The 19755-nt window shown below is 40.1% G+C and overlaps 1 protein-coding gene across 7 annotated transcripts in view; it reads right to left on the reverse strand.

Annotated features, from left to right (window-relative positions):
- LOC142760285 (excitatory amino acid transporter 1-like) overlaps positions 1 to 19755 on the reverse strand; it is a 134763-nt gene that overhangs the window by 37266 nt on the left and 77742 nt on the right. For 2 of the 7 annotated variants that reach the window (XM_075863421.1, XM_075863430.1), the window contains exon 3: positions 16260 to 16307. The exons of 4 other annotated variants lie outside the window; for them this stretch is intronic. The gene's annotated coding sequence lies outside the window, so the exon portion shown is untranslated. Of the gene's footprint in view, positions 1 to 16259; positions 16308 to 19294; positions 19430 to 19755 lie in introns of all 7 variants that reach the window. One more of the 7 variants, XM_075863445.1, reaches the window with a different exon arrangement.

The following is a 19755-nucleotide window of genomic DNA, read 5'->3' on the forward strand; positions in this document are numbered from 1 at the left end:
TGCTCCTTCTCCTCTGATCCTTGCCGTGCGCCCAAACAGCAGTTTATGGCCAGATATGGGATATTTCCGTACTCCAGAGAAGCTGCTTTACAAATGTTGGGGTTCTTTTTTTCCTTTATTTGTTGAGAAAATGAACAATTTTGAGCTAAAGCTATGTCTTATTGAAGAAAAAGGATTGTTTTTATTTTCCCTGCCCAATTCTAAAGGAACACCTGTGGAGTCAAAATGCTCACTACACCCCTAGATTAATTCCTCAAGGAGTGTAGTTTCCTAAATGGAGTCACTTTTTGGGCGTTTTCACTGGTTTGGTCCCTCAGGGGCTTTGCAAATGCGACATGGCCTCCGCAAACCATTCCTGCTAAATTTGAGCTCCAAAATCTAAATGGCGCTCTTTCCCTTCTGAGCCCTGCCGTGTGCCAAACAGCAGTTTATGACCACATGTGGGTATAGTTTTACTCGGGAGAAATTGCTTTACAAATGTTGCGGTGCTTTTTCTCCTTTAGTTCTTGTGGAAATTAGAAAAAAATTTGCTAAACCTACATTTTCTTTGAAAGAATGTATATTTTCATTTTTATGGCGTACTTCCAATAATTTCTGCAATAAACCTGTAGGGTCAAAACGCTTACTATACCCCTAGATAATTTCCTTGAGGGGTGTAATTTCCCAAAATGGGTCACTTTGGGGGTTTCCACTGTTTTGGCACCGCAAGAGCCCTTCAAACCTGACATGGTGCCTAAAATATATTCTAATAAAAAGGAGGCCTAAAATCCACTAGGTACTCCTTTTCTTCTGAGGCCTGTGCTTCAGTCCAGTAGCACACTAGGGCCACATGTGGGATATTTCCTAAAACTGCAGAATCAGGGCAATAAATATTGCATTGCGTTTCTCTGGTAAAACTTTGTGTTACAAAAAAAATGGATTAACAGGTTCCCGACCGCTGGCCGTAAATATACGGCCAGCGGTCAGGGTCTCTAAAGTCCGGCGTATAGTATATATACGGCCGCACTTCAGAGACTGTGCACGCGCAATCGCGTGCACACAGCTCTATGCCCTGGCTGTTGCTAACAGCCATGGGCACTGGGCAGAATGTCAGGGGTCAATCTTTTGGCCCCTGAACATGTGATCGCTGTGACAACCAATCACAGCGATCACATGCATTTCTGCATAGAAAACAGTGTGCACGCGATCGCGTGCACACAGCCCTGTGCCCTCGCTGTTACTAACAGCTCTGGGCACTGGGCAGAGTATCAGGGACCAATCTGATGGTCCCTGAACATGTGGTCGCTGTGACAACCAATCACAGCGATCACATGCATTCCTGCTTATAAAACAGTGTGCACGCGATCGCGTGCACACAGCCCTGTGCCCACGCTGTTACCAACAGCTCTGGGCACTGGGCAGAGTATCAGGGACCAATCTGATGGTCCCTGATCATGTGGTCGCTGTGAAAACCTATCACAGCGACCACATTTGTTTTATTTTGACTTTTCTGGCAGTAAATCTCCTGCCTCTTTTCTTCTCCTCAAACATTGTTTCAGTTTGAGGAGAAGAAGAGACTCGGGAGAATTGCTGCCAGAAGAATACAGTGAAAAAAAATACAGTTACACTAAAACATTCTCTGTATAGATAGATTTCTATCTATCTATACAATCTATCTATCCATCTATCTTTTTTTCTATCTATCTATCTACCTTTCTTTCTTTTATTCTATTAGAATAGGCAGGTAGGGAGTATATAATTATATATATATCCACATATATATAATATATATAGCAATAGCGGTTTATTTTTTTGTTAGCGGTAGTGTAGATATATATAGCAGTTAGTTTGTGTGTTTTATAAAAAAAAAAAAAAAAATTTGTTTAGTTAGTGTTAGTGTTAGTTACGTTATGGCGAGGAAGTTGTTTAGCGCCGAGGAGGCATACGCCATGCTGTGGTCTGAGTCGGAGACCGCATCAGAGATGGCGTCCGAGATGGAACCTGTTTTAGGTAGTGACGATGACAGCGTCACTTCAGGTTCATCTTCAGGGGACGTTGTCCCTGATGCAGTCGAAACTGCAGAACATGAAAGCGCAGGGCCAAGTAGCGCTGTAGCACGGGACAGCCTGGTCCCTCCAGTCCAGGCTCTTGTATGGGCACCTGCCCCATCTTTTGGGCCTAGAATCCACGGATTTACGGCCACTCCTGGCATAACCGTGGACAATACAAATTTTGTCCAAATGGATTACTTCCATTTATTTATAACGGACGACATCCTAAAATCAGATTGTCCACGAAACAAATTTATATGCCACGCAATATATAAGGCAGAAACCTTCATCCACCCATGCCAGAGATTGGACGCCCACCAATTTGCAGGAATTAAAAAAAATTTTGGGGCTCACCCTAAATATGGGTATTGTCAAAAAGCCCTCCATTAGGTCTTACTGGTCAACAAGACCCGCCCAAGCCACCCCAGTATATTCTGCAGTAATGCCCAGGTCTCGTTATGAGACAATAATGAGGTTCCTCCACTTCAATGACAACGCACAGGCCCCCCCAAGTACCGATGCAAACCGGGATCGGTTGTTCAAAATAAGACCGCTAATAAATTCCCTGAATAATTTATTTCTGCAACTCTACACCCCTGAGCAGAATGTAAGTGTGGACGAATCCCTCCTCAACTTTCATGGCAGACTTAGCTTTCGCCAATATCTACCTTCCAAAAGGGCAAGATATGGCGTTAAGCTCTACAAATTGTGTGAAAGCGGGTCAGGATATACCACCGCCTTCAGGATTTATGAAGGGCGGGACCGCACAATAAATGTTCCTGGATGCCCCCCTGATCTTTCCACCAGCAGTAAGATTGTGTGGGAGATAATGCAGCCTCTGCTTCACAAGGGGTACCACCTGTACTGTGATAATTTTTATTCGAGTGTGCCCCTGTTTAGGCATTTGCATGCTGCAAGGACTGGGGCATGTGGTACCATGCGCAAAAACCGAATTGGTTTTCCACAGCAATTAGTGGGGAAGCGCATGGTAAAGGGGGACTCCTGTGCTTATGCATCTGAAGAATTGCTGGCGGTCAAGTTCAGGGATCGCAAAGATGTGTATGTGCTAAGCACGATTCATACCGCAGGAACAGTGGCAGTGAGGGAAAGAGGGGCAACATCGGACAAGCACAAACCAGTGAGCGTGTCCGAATATAACAAGTACATGGGGGGGGTGGATTTAAGCGACCAGGTTTTACAGCCCTATTTAGTAAAACGCAAAACTAAAACCTGGTACAAAAAGGTGGCCATTTATTTGTTACAGGTGGCCATCCACAACTCATTTGTGCTCTATAAAAAAAACAGAGGCAGAGACACATACCTGGATTTCCAGGAAAAAATTATTGAAGGCCTCATTTTTGATGTTCAGTACACCCGAGAATGCCCCCAGTCTGAGGATGTCACGCGACTGACTGAAAGACACTTCATCAGTCGGATTCCCCCAACAGCAACCAGAAGCAACCCCCAGAAAAAGTGCCGCGTCTGCAGAAAAGACGGGCACCGCAAAGATTCCCGATATTTCTGTCCCTCATGTCCCTCGCAACCAGGCCTGTGCATTGAGCCATGTTTTAAAAAATACCACACTGTTCTGAATTATTAGATTTTAGTTAATTTGTTGAAAATATATTTGCCCTACATTACGTTTTTATTTTTCCCCTGATTTTACTCCAAGGGTGAGGGAGGGAATGGGTGGGGGGTGGATGTCATGTTTGCATATTCTCTAAAGTTCATCTGCTGAATAGCTCCATTTGCATAAACCTGCAATTTCTTATTTTAGAAAACCCCAAAAAATAAATTCCCATTATACCCCTAGATGAATATTTTGGGATTTCTGCTTCAAGAGCAGATATTTTGGAAGTGTTATAGCAACTCTGTTGAGTTTTGTAAAACCAGCTTTGAAAAAAAGCGATTTGTGAAATAATCTTCTTCTATCCTCCGCCCTCCTACATCTCTATGTGATAAATAAGGCCACATATTTGGTATCCCCGTGCACGGGAGAAGTGGCAGAATGTGAACGGAGATTAATTTTGACCGTGGTCTATGCCGTGTGTGAAAAATGCTGGTATAAACTGACGCATTTGCTAAAAAATTGCTAATTTTATTTTGATCCATCTTATTCAAGAAACTTTCAGAAGAATACTGGACTGTCTAAAAATATGATAAACCCCTTGAAGGAAACCTTGTGGGGTCTACTTGTGTGAATGAAGTCATTTATGGGGTGTTTCTAATGTTTCAGCAGCATTACGCCCCCCAGAAAACAGTATGCGGCTATAAAATCAAGTGCAGAATTCCTGGACCGAAAAGGCCAAAAAGCCTCCTTTTATGCCAAGCCCTGGCACATGCCCGTGAATAAAGCACACATATTTGGTATCCACATGCACGGGAGAAGTGGAAGAATGTGAAATGCGATGAATTTTGTCCGTGGTCCATTTTGTGTGTGAAAAAGCTAGCATAAAACTGACGCATTTGTTAAAAAAAAAAGGTAATTTTATTTTGTTCCATCTTATTCAAGAAACTTTCAGAAGAAAACTGGACTTGCTAAAAATATGATAAACCCCTTGAAGGAAATCTTGTGGGGTCTACTTGTGTGAATTAAGTCATTTATGGGGTGTTTCTAATGTTTCAGCAGCATTAGGCCCCCCAGAAAACAGTATGCGGCTCTAAAATCAAATGCAAAATTCCTGGACCGAAAAGGCCAAAAAGCCTCCTTTTATGCCAAGCCCTGGCACATGCCCGCACAGCGAATAAGGCACACATATTTGGTATCCCCATGCACGGGAGAAGTGGAAGAACGTGAAAGGAGATGAATTTTGGCCGTGGTCTATACCGTGTGTGAAAAATACTAGCCTAAACTGACGCATTTGCTAAAAAAGTGCTGATTTTATTTTGTTCCATCTTATTCAAGAAACTTTCAGAAGAAAACTGGACTTGCTAAAAATATGATAAACCCCTTGAAGGAAACCTTGTGGGGTCTACTTGTGTGAATGAAGTCATTTATGGGGTGTTTCTAATGTTTCAGCAGCATTAGGCCCCCCAGAAAACAGTATGCGGCTCTAAAATCAAATGCAAAATTCCTGGACCGAAAAGGCCAAAAAGCCTCCTTTTATGCCAAGCCCTGGCACATGCCCGCACAGTGAATAAGGCACACATATTTGGTATCCCCGTGCACGGGAGAAGTGGAAGAACGTGAAAGCAGATGAATTTTGTCCGTGGTCTATACCGTGTGTGAAAAATACTAGCCTAAACTGACGCATTTGCTAAAAAAGTGCTGATTTTATTTTGTTCCATCTTATTCAAGAAACTTTCAGAAGAAAACTGGACTTGCTAAAAATATGATAAACCCCTTGAAGGAAACCTTGTGGGGTCTACTTGTGTGAATGAAGTCATTTATGGGGTGTTTCTAATGTTTCAGCAGCATTAGGCCCCCCAGAAAACAGTATACGGCTATAAAATCAAATGCAAAATTCCTGGACCGAAAAGGCCAAAAAGCCTCCTTTTATGCCAAGCCCTGGCACATGCCCGCACAGTGAATAAGGCTCACATATTTGGTATCCCCATGCACGGGAGAAGTGGAAGAATGTGAAAGGAGATTAAATTTTGGCCGTGGTTCATACCGTGTGTGAAAAATGCTAGCATAAACCGACGCAATTGTTAAATTCTTGCATTTTTTTCCAATTTTGCCCACTTTAGAGAAAAAAAAAAAATGATATATACTGACAAATGCCACTAAAACAAAGCCCTATCTGTCCTTTAAAAAGAGTGTAAAATTCAAAGATGAACTTTATTCACCTGCTGAGTTATAGTCATCTAAAGAAGCGCATAGCAAAATTGTGAAATTTGCTCTGGTCATTTAGCTGTAAAACAGCCTAGTCCTTAACCGGTTAAAAATGTATTTCTGCAAAAAAAAAAAACGAGGTGACTTATTGGGAGTTTCTAATATATAAGGCCCTAAAAGCCACTTCACAACTGGACTGGCTCCTGTAAAAATAGCCTTTTGAAATTTTCTTGAAAATGTGAGAAATTGCTGCTAAAGATCTAAGCCTTGTAATGTCCTACAAAAATAAAAAGATGTTAAAAAAATGATGGCAATCTAAAATTAGACATATGGGGGATGTTTGTCTTTTTTTTTTTTTTAAACATAAAATTTTAATTTTTTCAGGATGGTACATTTATACACAACAAAGCAAAGTAAAACCGTACATATGTTATGTTTTAAAAATCATGTGAGATACAGGGTACAGTTGGAACAGTATCTATGAATCAAAACAAACAAAACAAAAATGTAAAATAAAGAAACAGAGAAAAATAAATAAAATGAATTAGTGTTACTCGTGACACATCTGGAACTCATTACATAAGGTTAATTATTTGAGCTTAAGAGGAAATATATAATGTTTTTTTGAAACTGTTTATTTAATTATGAAGATCAATCAGGTGTTAGGTGATATAGTTGAGTAATTATGAATACTTGTAAGACATAAACCCCCATTGTTTGAGAAAGTAATATTTTTTATGAAAAGCAGAAGCGGACATACCTTCATACCAACACAGTTTATCAAATTTGATACAGATATGGAGGGATTCTCTTTCCATGTGGAGGAGATAATTGGTCTAGCAGCAATGAGGATATGTTGCATTACGGTTTGAAACTTTCTCGGATAGGTATCTAGGTCAAATCGAGAGAAGAGCTGCTAGCCCTGGGTCAGGAGTTATGTTTAATTCAAATAGGTCTGAAAGAAATTTAAATATGTTCCATAATAATTGGGCTTTTTTACAATTCCACCACAAGTGAAAGAAAGATCCCTCATGTGAACCACAAGACCAACATGTAGGAGAAAAATCAGGAAAGAATTGAGATAAATCGCAGCGGGATATAATGCTATCTATATTTTTTTTTTTAGCATTTTCAATGTGGTTAATGCATTTAGAATGTTTGGAAATCACATTGAGGGCTGATTCCCATTGATCATTTGTGATTGATCGCGTTAGATCAGTTTCCCAATGAGACTTGATAGTGAGAAGTGGATTAGAGTTTGGGGATATCAGAATTTTATAGCATTTGGAGATACCTTTGTTGGAGAGGGTTTGAATTTAACCAAATTTCCAAGGGTAATGGTGAATTTGTATAATGTGATAGTGGAGGAAGGGATTTTAGAGCATGACGTACTTGCAAGTACTTGTTTAGGAAGGTTATAGAGAGAGGATATTTGAGAATAGGAGACAAAGGAACCATTATGCCACAATTGATGTAACTTAACAAGATTATTATTTTTCCATTTAGCTAGAGACAAATTAGAAATGGCAACTTCTAGGGGGTCCAAAGAGCCATAAGGATCTAAGTGGACCAATTGTTTTTTGTCAGATATGATCGGTCATAGGGTTGATATGGCTCGTATGGTAGATAAGGAGTGATGAGTGTCCAAGATGGGACACAGTCACTAAAAAGTGTTTGAAGTGGTTTATCTTCAGAGACTGAAGTTCAATTTGTACCCATCTTTTAGACATATCTTTAGACCATAAAGGGCGAATTTGGTCCATTATGACGGCTCTGTAATATTGTAAGATAGATGGGCAATTCAAACCCCCTAGTCTGGGAGGAAGATATAGAATATCTGCTTTAATACATGCTTTCTTTTTATTCCAGAGGAACTGTAGGATTAGTTTTCGGAGATTTTTTAGATATGAAATCGTAACAAAAATTGGAATATTACGGAACATGTATAAAAATTTTGTAAGGACGATTATCTTTACTGCAGCTATCTTCCCTAGCCACGATATTCCATGAGTACGAAGGTTAGACAGTTCTGTTTTAATTTTTCCCAGCATGGGTAAATAGTTTATTTGGAGGGGGGATAGGTTAGTTTAGTACCTAAGTAAGATAGTTCTTCTTTCACCCATTTGAAATGAAATTTGCGAGTTAGGTTAATACGTTGTGTACTGGGAAGTCCTAGGTCTAGAATTTGACTTTTGGAAAGGTTAATTTTATAATATGAGGCATTACTAAAATTTAGAATTATGTTCAGGATGGCTTGTAGAGATGTATTGGTAGACGGATAGGATTGGAGACGGATATCAGCACATCATCCGCGAACAATCCTATACGATGTTCCGCGTCACCAACTGTTATACCAGTTATAAGGAAGGAGGATCTTAACCCCTTAATGACCAGCCTATTTGAAACCTTAATGACCAAGCCATTTTTTACATTTTTCCATCGTCGCATTCCAAGAGCTATAACTTTTTTATTTTTGCGTCAACATAGCTGGATAAGGTCTTGTTTTTTGTGGGACAAGTTGTATTTTTTAATAGCATTATTTTGAGGTACGTATTATTTATTGATTAACTTTTATTAACTTTTTTTGGGGGGGGGGGGGGAATAGAAAAAAACCTGAAATTTCGCCACTCTTTGTCGTGTCTTAAATCTACACCGTTTACCGTGTTGTATAAATAACAATAACTTTATTCAGCGGGTTGTTACGATTGCAACGATACCAAATTTGTATCGTTTTTGTATGTTTTACTACTTTTACACAGTAAAAACGTTTTTTTTTCAAAATTATTTGTTTTTGTGTCTCCATATTTGAAGAGCCATAACTTTTTTATTGTTCCGCCGATGCAGTTGTATGAGGGCTTTTTTTTTGCGGGAAGACTTGTAGTTTTTATTGGTACCATTTTGGAGTAGATGTGACCTTTTTGATCACTTTTTATCACATTTTTTTGAAGTCAGGATTCACAGAAAACAGCAATTTTTCCATAGTTTTTATTACATTTTTTATGGCGTTCACCGCGCGGGTTAAATAATATAATAGATTTATAGCCGGGGTCGTTACTGACGCGGCGATACCAAATATGCGTAACTTTATTTTATTTTGGTTTTTTAACAGTAAAACATTTTGTAAGGGGAAAAAGTGGGGTTTACATTTTTTTTTTCACATTTTTTTTAATTTACTTTATTAAACTTTTTTTTACTTTTTTACTAGTCCCACTAGGGGACTTTAATATGCGATTCTCCGATCGTTATTATAATACACTGCAATACTTTTGTATTGCAGTGTATTACTGCCTGTCCGCTTAAAACAAACAGGCATCTGCTAGGTCATGCCTCCGGCATGACCTAGCAGGCATTCGCTACAGGCTGACCTGGGGGCCTTTATTAGTCCCCCGGATGCCATCGGAGAGACAGACACTCTGCGATCTTATCGCCGGGTGTCGGTGGGAGAGAGAGGGAGCTCCCTCCCTCTCTCCAAAACCACTCAGATGCGGTGCACGCTATTGAGCACCGCATCTGAAGGGTTAAACGGGTGAGATTGATACTTATATCGATTTCACCCGTTCGAGCAGGGAGGCCCCCAGCCCTCAGCTACCTCTGGCAGCTGAGAGCAGGGAGATTTGACAGCTCCCTGCTCTGTTTATTTATCCTGATGCAGTGCCGTAAAAAGGCTTATGCATCAGAATAAAGCCCGTTAGTGACTGACGTGAAAAGGCGTATTAGCGGTCACTAACTGGTTATAGACTGTGCAAATGTCTTCATCATAAGGGCAAATATAAGGGGTGACATAGGGCAACCCTGTCTTGTCCCATTAGAAATGGGGAATGAGCGGGACAAGAAACCTGAAGAGTAAACGGAAGTGAGGAATAGAAGGAGAGAATAACTGAGAGAAAGGGACCTGAGAAACCAAATTGGTCTAGTACCATACGCAAGTAACCCCAATGGACTCTGTCGAACGCCTTTTCCGCATCCAGGGAGAGTAACAGAGAAGGTGTCCAACGTGAGTGTACAATGTCAATGAAATCAACAAATCTCCTTGTACCACCAAATGTCTGCCTGTTTTTATTAAACAGCCTTTTTATAATAAGTCTAGACGTTAACAATTTGGCAAATATTTTCAAATCTGTGTTTAGTAATAAAATTGGTCTAAAATTTGCGGGTGAATCTGGGGATTTGCCCAGTTTGGGTAATGTAACAACTAATGCATGTTACATTTCATCAGGAATTTTCCCGGTTGAAATTATAGTTTGGAAACATTGTAAGCGATAAGGGGCTAGGGTATTTGAGAACTTTTGAAAGTATTCATTTGAAAAACCATCTGGTACCGGAGATTTGTTGAATTTCAGAGTACGTATAACATCTAGAATTTCACTTATCGAGAGATCTCTGTTGAGGATTTCGAGATGTTCAGAAGAGAGAGATGGTAGCTTTATGTCTTTTAAAAAATCCTGTATGCATTCTAACGATGGTTGAATGGTTTGGGGGTCATCTTTAAGGTTATATAAAGAGGTATAATATTTGGCAAATTCATTGGCGATTGATTGAGGGTTTAGAATTTTGTAGTTATTGCTGCCCAAGATATATGGGATTCTTGATTTTGCTGCTTTTATTTTTAGTTTGCTAAAAGTTTTGAGGCTTTGTTGCCTTGCCAATAATGTGTTATTTTAGTTCTGCGAAGGTAAAGTTCGTAGCTGTTTTGCATAATTAAATATAGCTGGTGTCTGAGAGACTGAGCCTGTTTTGGCCTTCAGGACGAAGCCGATTTTTCAAATCTGACATGTGTCACTTTATGTGGTAATAACTCCGGAATGCTTTTACCTATCCAAGCGATTCTGAGATTGTTTCCTCGTGACATATTGTACTTTATGTTAGTGAAAAAATTTGGTTGATAAATTCAATATTTATTTGTAAAAAACACCAAGATTTGGAGACAATTTGCAAAAATTAGCATTTTTCGAAATTTAAATGTATCTGCTTGTAAAACAGATAGTAATACCACACAAAATAGTTACTAGTTAACATTTCCCATATGTCTACTTTAGTTTGGCATTGTTTTTTGAACATTCTTTTATTTTTCTAGGACGTTACAAGACTTAGAACTTTAGCAGCGATTTCTCATATTTTCAAGAAAATTTCAAAAGGCGATTTTTACAAGGACCAGTTCAGTTCTGAAGTGGCTTTGAGGGCCTTATATATTAGAAAGTCCCCATAAATCACCCCATTTTGAAAACTGCACCCCTCAAAGTATTCAAAACAGCATTCAGAAAGTGTATTAACCCTTTAGGCGTTTCACAGGAATTAAAGCAAAGTAGAGGTGAAAGTTACAAATGTAATTTTTTTTTTGCAAAATTCATTTGTAATACATTTTTTTTATACCACAGAAGGTTTTACCCGAGAAATGTAACTTATTATTTATTGCCCAGATTCTTCAGTTTTTAGAAATACCACACATGTGGCCCTAGTGCGCTAATTTACTGAAATACAGGCCTCAGAAGCAAAGGAGCACCTAGTGGATTTTGGGGCCTCCTTTTTTTTTAGTATATATTTTAGGTACCATGTCAGGTTTGAAGAGGTCTTGTGGGGCCAAAACAATAAAGACCCCCAAAAGTGACCTCATTTTGGAAACTACACCCCTCAGGGAATTTATCTAGGGGTATAGTTAGCATTTTGAACCCACAGATGTTTTGCTAAATTTATTTGAATTAGTTTGTGAAGATGAAAATCTACTTTTTTTCTGAAAAAACATAGACATTTTTAATTTTTTCAAGGAATAAAAGAGAAAAAACACCCCAACATATGCAAAGCAATTTCTCCTGATTATAGCAATACCCCATATGTGGTAATAAACTGGTGTTTGGACCCACAGCAGGACTTAGAAGGGAAGGAGCACCATTTGGATTTTGAAATTCTGATTTTGCTGGAATCGTTTTCAGTGCCGTGTCGCGTTTGAAATGCAAAATAGGGAACAAAATAGTGGAAACCCCCGGAAAGTGACCCCATTTTGGAAACTACACTCATCAAGGAATTTTTCTAGGGGTAAAGTTAGCATTTTGACCTCACGGTTGTTTTGCTGAATTCATTGGAATTATTCTGTAAAGGTAAAAATCAACTTTTTTTCTGAAAAAAGGTAGCCATTTTTAATTTTTACAAGGAATAAAGGAGAAAAAGCACCCCAACACTTGTAAAACAATTTCTCCCGATTACAGAAATATGCCATATGTGGTAATAAACTGCTTTCTGGACCCACAGCAAGGCTTAGAAGGGAAGGAGCGCTATTTGGCTTTTGGAGCTCAAATTTAGCTGAAATGGTTTTTGGGTGCCATGTCGCATTTGCAAAGCCCCCGAGGGACCAAAACAGTGGAAACCCCCCAAAAGTGGAAATTAGAACCACTTAAAGAATCTATCTAGGGATATAGTGGGCATTTAGACCCCACAAGTCTTTTGTAGGATTTATTAGAATTAGGCCGTGAAAATGACTATCAACATTTCTTCCACTAAAATGTTGCATTTTTTCAATTTCACAAAGGATAAAGGGGGTAAAATCTGCCCAACATTTGTAAAGCAATTTCTTCTGAGTACGGCAATACCCCACGTGTGGTCATAAATGGTTTTTCATTAGAAAGTAATTAACCCTTTCTGGACTGATCCATTTTTTTATTTTCCTTTTTCGTTTTTTCCTCCCCGCGTTCCAAGAGCCACAACTTTTTTATTTTTCAGTCAATAGAGCGGTATGAGGGCTTATTTATTGAGGGACGAGCGGTCGTTTTTATTGGTACCATTTTTTAGTACATACAACTTTTTGAGCACTTTTTATTACATTTTTAGGTAGAGCCAAGGTGACCAAGAAAACAGCGATTTTGCCATTTTAAATTTTCTTAATTTTTCACGTGAGACGCTCCATACATCACCCCCCACACTAAGACATGCTATGTTGTGGTGCGCGGAGGGGTTAATGTGCAGCGCATGGTGCGGAGTGAAAATTAAAATTTTCCACTCATATGCCATTTTAGTGCACTACATGTTATGCCCAGTTTGTGCCACTGAAGACAAATACCTCATAAAATATTAACCGGGTTCTCCCGGGTATGGCGAGGCCATATCTGTGGACGTAAACTGGTGTTTAGGCACGCTGCAGGGCTCAGAATGGAGGGACGCCATTTGGCTTTTGGGGCGCAGATGTAGCTTGGTAGTTGTTCGGTTTGGGGTTTTACTGGTGTTTCAGTTTATAATGTGGGGGCATATGTTATCTGTGCGGGGTACATCAGGGTATAATAAGAGGGTATAATAATGCAGTAAATAATAATCCACAGATATGTGGCCGGTGTCGCACTGATAAATGGCACCCGATCTTATCTGCTTTTGGACACTCTTCACATTTTGCATCGCCATATTCTGGGAGCCAGAACGGTTTTATTTTTTCTCCACCGGAGCTGTGTGAGGGTTTATTCTTTGCGGGACAATCTGTAGGTTTTCATTGGTACCATTTTGGGGTACCAGAAATTTTTTTGATCACGTTTTATTCCATTTTTTGGCAAACAAGGTGACCAAAAACCATAAATTCGGACAATGTTTTTTATTCGTTTTTTTATGGCCTTCACCCCGGGTTATAAATGACCATTTTACTTTATTCTGCGGGTCGATACGATTACGGCGATACCAGATGTATATAATTTTTTTTTGTTTTGCAGTGTTTGTGCAATAAAATCACTTATTTATAAAACAAATAATCTTTTGTGTCCCCATATTCTGAGAGCGATAACTTTTTTATTTTTCAGTCAAAAAAGCGGTGTAAGGGCTTGTTTTTTGCGGGAAGGGATGTAGTTTGTATCGGTACAATTTTGGCGTACATGCGACTTTTTGATCACTTTTTATTGTATATTTTGGGAGGGTTGGTAACCAAAAAATTGTGATTTGGGCACTGTTTTTCGTTTATTTTTTTCGCGGTGTTCACCGTGCAGGAAAAATAATATTACAGTCTTATAGTTGGGGTCGTTACGAACGCGGTGATACCAAATATGTGTACTTTTTTTAACGTGTTCATTTTTTTCCTATAATAAAAGACTTATTATAGGAAAAAAAACATTCTTTGTTTATGTCACTTCTAACTTTTATTTTTACACTTTTAAAAACATTTTTATTATCTTTTTTTTACTTTTTTCACTTGTCCCACTAGGGGACACTTAGACTTGCAGCTCTGATCGCTGCTAGAACACATTACACTACACACGTAGTGTAATGTGTTCTAACTGTCATTGTGACGTGACAGTCACACTGACAGGAAGCATCGGAGGACCGGCCGGAGGCTGCTCCTCCGAGGCTTCCGTACATGGCAACCCGGAGGTCATTGTCTGGCCTCTGGTTGCCATGATAATGATCGCCAGCCCCCGAAAATGCATGTGGGGGGCTGCCGATCCGCTGTAAACCTCTTCGATGTGGTGATCGCAATCAACCATCGCATCGAAGGGGTTAATTGCCGATTTCAGCGGCGACAGGCAACGGGGAGAGCAGGGCAGACGCCCTGCACAGTTAACCGCCGCTGCGGTGTAGCGCAGTGCGGCGGTTAACTGTTAAAACGCGGACTTAACTGCACGTCCAGGTGCGCGAAGTTACTGCTCACCTGGACGTGCATTTACACCAAGGTGCGGGAAGGGGTTAATAAAATGGCCCCTAATCACCGCCTTGTGAGCGCACCACAGTGTTGTTTTGGTGACATCTTCAGTATTGTTAATGGAGAAGTAGTCTAACATAAGGGATTCTATTTTGGAGGTGTGAGAAGAGTTATTAAGCAAAGAGTTATTGAGTCTCCAAGGTGAGGATGGGTGTGAGATATAAGCTTCTATAATAAATGCAGAGCCTGGAGCATGGTCTGACCATGTGATTATATCAATATTGATATTGGCAGTTTTCTGGAGCAGCCATTTATCTACTAAAATTAGATCTATTCTGGAATTATTATGTGGGTGGGAAAAGAAAGTAAAATCTTCCTCTGAGGCGTGGGTGACTCTCCATATATCATATAAACTCTTTATGCAATACGTTTCTTAAATTATAGTTTTTATCTTTAGAATTAAGGGGAGATCTATCTAATATAGGATCTATTATTTTATTGAAGTCTCCGCAAATGAGTAGAGATCCTTGTTGACTGTTTGAACTAAGGAAATTAATTTTTTAAGAAATTGATGTTGATGGGTATTGGGTGCGTATAGTGTTGCTATGGTAAAGGGTACATTATTTAAGAGGCATTTGACTATTAAGTATCTACCATCTGGATCTTGAACAGTGGATATAAGTTGAAAAGCGATGGAATTCTTGAATGCTATCAAAACACCTTTTTTTTTTTTTTTTAGTGCAAAGGAAAATAAAATATTCGGGAAATTCTTATTCTGAATTCGGAAGGTATCGCGATTGTTTATATGAGTTTCCTGTGTGCATATAATATCACATTGTTGCTTCTGATATCCGTTCCAAAACAGAGCTCTCTTGAATGGGCTGTTGAGGCCCTTGACATTTAAAAGGGAACCTGTCACCAGCATTTCACGAATTAAACCAGCAATACCTGGTGGTAGTGGGTGAAAAATCATTTGTATATAATCTATAATGGTCTTCTTAGTTGGCTCTGTAGCTTTAGTATTCAGTTTTTTAGTGTCTCCACACCGTATGCTAATGAGCATAAGAGTTAAATCTTCGTTTGGAAAGAGTCATATCTTCGTTTGGAAAGAGTCATATCTTCGTTTGGAAAGAGTCATAGCTTCGTTTGGAAAGAGTCATAGCTTCGTTTGGAAAGAGTCATAGCTTCGTTTGGAAAGAGTCATAGCTTCATTTGGAAAGAGTCGTAGCTTCGTTTGGAAAGAGTCATAGCTTCGTTTGGAAAGAGTCATAGCTTCGTTTGGAAAGAGTCATAGCTTCGTTTGGAAAGAGTCATAGCTTCGTTTGGAAAGAGTCATATCTTCGTTTGGAAAGAGTCATATCTTCGTTTGGAAAGAGTCATATCTTCGTTTGGATAGAGTCATATCTTCATTCCTGAAGTCTTTCCGAGTTTACCCTGTCTCTTTACTTTTGATTGACAGCTCCTCGCCTTCCCCCAGCACCCAAAATCCTGCGCTTGTGCATCGATGTCCTCCTCTGGTGTGTGCGCACAAAGGGACACCAGATTATTATGATACAAAGCACAAAGTATTTGCAGACCGTTATTTACAGTCGGAGGAGGAGCTTAGGGGAGGGGATATCCTTTTGATGAACTTTTGATAGCAGCAGCCAGTGAGGGATAAGTAAAGTTCAATAGGTGAAATGCTGGTGACAGGTTCCCTTTAAGGTGCATATTTTAAAAACCATCTTGAGTAAATATCAATGCTTAGAATAAAATGACATGACATGATTAGGACTAGGAAGAACATCAGCATATAGCAGTGCGATAGAGACAATAAAAGGATGTATATAAATTGTCACAAAGTAAAAATTACCGTATATGGTAGATCGTGAGGCATACAAGTAAGTCAGGAGTGAGTAACCTGAAAAATAATAAAAAATCAGAACAAAAACAAAATAGTAAAACTGTACAATAGAACAGTTCTGGTTCTAAGTGAACCTGTCTGGTCATTTAATATGACCTAGGGACTTTGAGGGTCGAGGATCATTAGAAGAGTAGTGGTGGAAGGTGATCCAGCGGGTCATTTAAGACGTTAGGATTAGAAGGATACATATCCAATCTTATCATAAAGAATGTGGTGAGTGAGAGTCCTGGAATAATGATCAAGATGTAGGAGATGACGAAGGCTTTGCTTTATTCACTTGTATCCATTCAGGTTGTATGGTCCCTCGTTTCTTAGACGGTGGTGAAGTTGCGCAATCTCGAGAGAAGGTGAGATTCCACGATGATATTAGAGATTCTGCTTCTTTGTGGGAAGAGAGGACATGGGTTATGCCATTTCTTATTATTATCAACTGGACAGGAAATCCCCACTTGTAAGGAATGTTATGATCACGTAACATTTGAGTAAATTTGGCGAATTCCCTTCTTCTCGCTAGCGTAGCGATTGATAAATCGGCATATAGAGAAATTCTTTGAAATCGCTCCGGCAGGTCTTTATTGAAGGCAGCAGCCTTTAGGAGGGCATCTTTAAAATGAAAGCAGTGCCGGCGAGCCAAGACATCCCTTGGAACTGAAACAGTTAGATGTTTGTGTTTGGGGACCATGTGGGCCCTATCAATTAGGAAGTCCCTTTCAGGAGCATTGGGTAGAATAGCAGCAAATAAATCTGATAGGAATTCTTTCAGTTCATTATCTGAAATAGATTCAGGAATATTCCTGAAACGGACGTTATTCCTCCTTGACCGGTCTTCTAAATCTGCCAGTTTTAGTTTGAGGAGTGATAAATCATCTTCAGTTGCATTGTGCGCATCTACCAAACTGTTCTATGCTGTGGTGAAATCCTCCATTTTATCTTCAAGGCGCGCTGTTCGTTCATCTATAGATATAATATCAGACCTAAGTGCAGATACCGCTGTGCGTATTTCACTATGGATAGATTCTTTGAGGTCAGTCAGCAAAGATCTCATGTCAGATATGGTGACAGGATGATCAGGAGGAAAAGTAGTGTGAATCAATAAATCACTTCCAGGAGAGTGGGCATAAGTGAAATCATTTACACGCTTAGGAAGATCAGATGTAGTGAAGGAGGAAGAGCGTTTACAGATCTCACCTTGCTTGTTCTGAAGGCCATTATCCCTTTCAAAAGCGTGGTCAGCGCTGCAAGTGAGAAATGGCTGCTTAGTTGTTGTTTGCAGCGTGGCCGTGGAAGTTCCTCCTTGTCCGGTGCCATCTTGGGAGGCTGTAGCTCCAGTGAAGGAGGTTAATTTCGTAGGCACCCCCGGTTTTCTTCGGGTCGATCTCAGCATGGTTGATGCCTGATCTCTTCAGCTGTCACTAGAGGGATTTCTGGTGTCCGCTTTGAGCCGCTTTTGTCCCGCTGGTACATGGAGCTCGCCGCTAGTGCTGCTGCTCCGTTCTACATCCGGCCACACCCCACCGGGATGTTAATTAACAACAATTTTGTGCGGTATAACTGCCTGTCTTACAAGCAGATACATGTAAATTTCGAAAAAATGCTAATAATTGCAATTTTTCACAACATTTTGGTGTATTCCACAATTAAATACTAAATGTACCGAGCAAATTTTAACAGTAACATAAAGTCCAATGTGTCACAAGAAAACAATCGGAGAATTGCTTGGATAGGTAAAAGCATTCCGAAGTCATTACCACATAAAGTGAAACATGTCAGATTTGAAAAATGAGGCCCTGTCAGGAAGGTCAAAAGTGGCCAAAGCGGGAAGGGGTTAAAACACATAGAAGTAAACATAATATTTATACAACACGGCACATGCTGTAAACCCCCCAAAAAAACTATTTGCCTTTTTTCCCCCATTTACCCCCCCCCAAAAAAAACCCTAAAAGTTACACAATAAATTATATGTATCCCAAACTGATACCAATAAAAACCATATGGCTATGTCGACAATAAAATTAAACAAAAGTTATGGGACTCGGAATGCGGTGACAGCAAAATAATATTTTTTTTCATAAAACTTTTAATGCAAAAGTACTAAAACATAAAAAAACAATATGCCCTTCCTAATATGCACCGTATACATACGGCCCAGTTGGGAACTGGTTCCCGCAAAACGAGATACAGTTACGTCGAAGTGATGGCATGGGTTCAGAAGCTGAGCCTGCGCCATCACCGCCGGTTGTCAGCTGTATATTACAGCTGACACCCTGCTGTAATGACCAGGACTGGAGCTAACCTCCGATCTGGCCGATTAACCCCTTAGATGCCGCGGTCAATAGCGACCACGGCATCTAAGGAGTTTGTAGCCGATCAGCACCCCCGTGATGCTATTGAGGAGGTGCCGATGGTTAGTGTGGCAACCAGAAGCCTAACAATGGCCTCTGGGTCTGCCAAGTAGTCTAATAGGCTGGATACTGACAGCTCTAATGCATTGCAGTATGCAGAGGCGTAGCTAGATTCTCCAGCACCCGGGCCAAAGATTCAGTTGGGCGCCCCCCAACCTCTTTCCCGACATCTCCTTCCCCCTCGCCAGGTTTGTTTTCTCTACCAAATCGACGTGTCATTTCTTTTCCACATTTCTTTTTATGTAACTCGAGCATAAAAACGGTTGTACATTTTACAAGCAATACAGTTCTATACACAACACCACAATAGTGCTCAGTACAAATATACAGCACCAGAACCAAGCTCAATACATATTTTCAGCACTAGCAAAAATACAGCTCAATTTAGTGCAACCCCTGACGTATAGATCCACACTAAATTGTTTCCAGCTCCCAGCATGGCCCGAACAATGGTAAGGATATGCTGGGAAATGCTGTTTCACAAAAAATCATATCATAATCATACCACCCATCATCTCGCTGCAGATCATACTGTGACTACAGTACTGATTAGAGGCAGAATTAACATTTACATTGACTCACCGGTGACGTTTCAGATTCTAGTTCTTTTTCTCCATCCGGTCCAGACCTCTATGATGACTTCTCCCGGTCACAGCGAATTTCTGCAGTTTGCCGCTCAGAGGTCTTCAGCATCTCACTTTTCCAACATTTCTACACCTATAAACAAAGATAAAGTTCTCATTATACCACACACTACGCCCCTAAATATAATAGCGCCATACACTGTGTCCCACACACACTGTACTCCATGTAGATAGTGCCCCCATATAGCCCACCCCTGTATAGTGTCCCACATATAGCTCCCCCTATAGTGCTCCACAGATAGCCCACCCCTGTATATAGCCCACCCCTGTATATAGCCCCCCCCCTGTCGATAGAGCCCCACCGTAGAAAAAGCCCCCCTGGTAGATAAAGCCCCCCCATAGATAAAGCCACACACTTTTTTATTACGATAAAACAACAAACTATTCAAACTCACCTTA

This window comes from Rhinoderma darwinii, chromosome 1, assembly GCF_050947455.1.
Source record: "Rhinoderma darwinii isolate aRhiDar2 chromosome 1, aRhiDar2.hap1, whole genome shotgun sequence".
NCBI classification, from domain to species: Eukaryota; Metazoa; Chordata; class Amphibia; order Anura; family Rhinodermatidae; genus Rhinoderma; species Rhinoderma darwinii.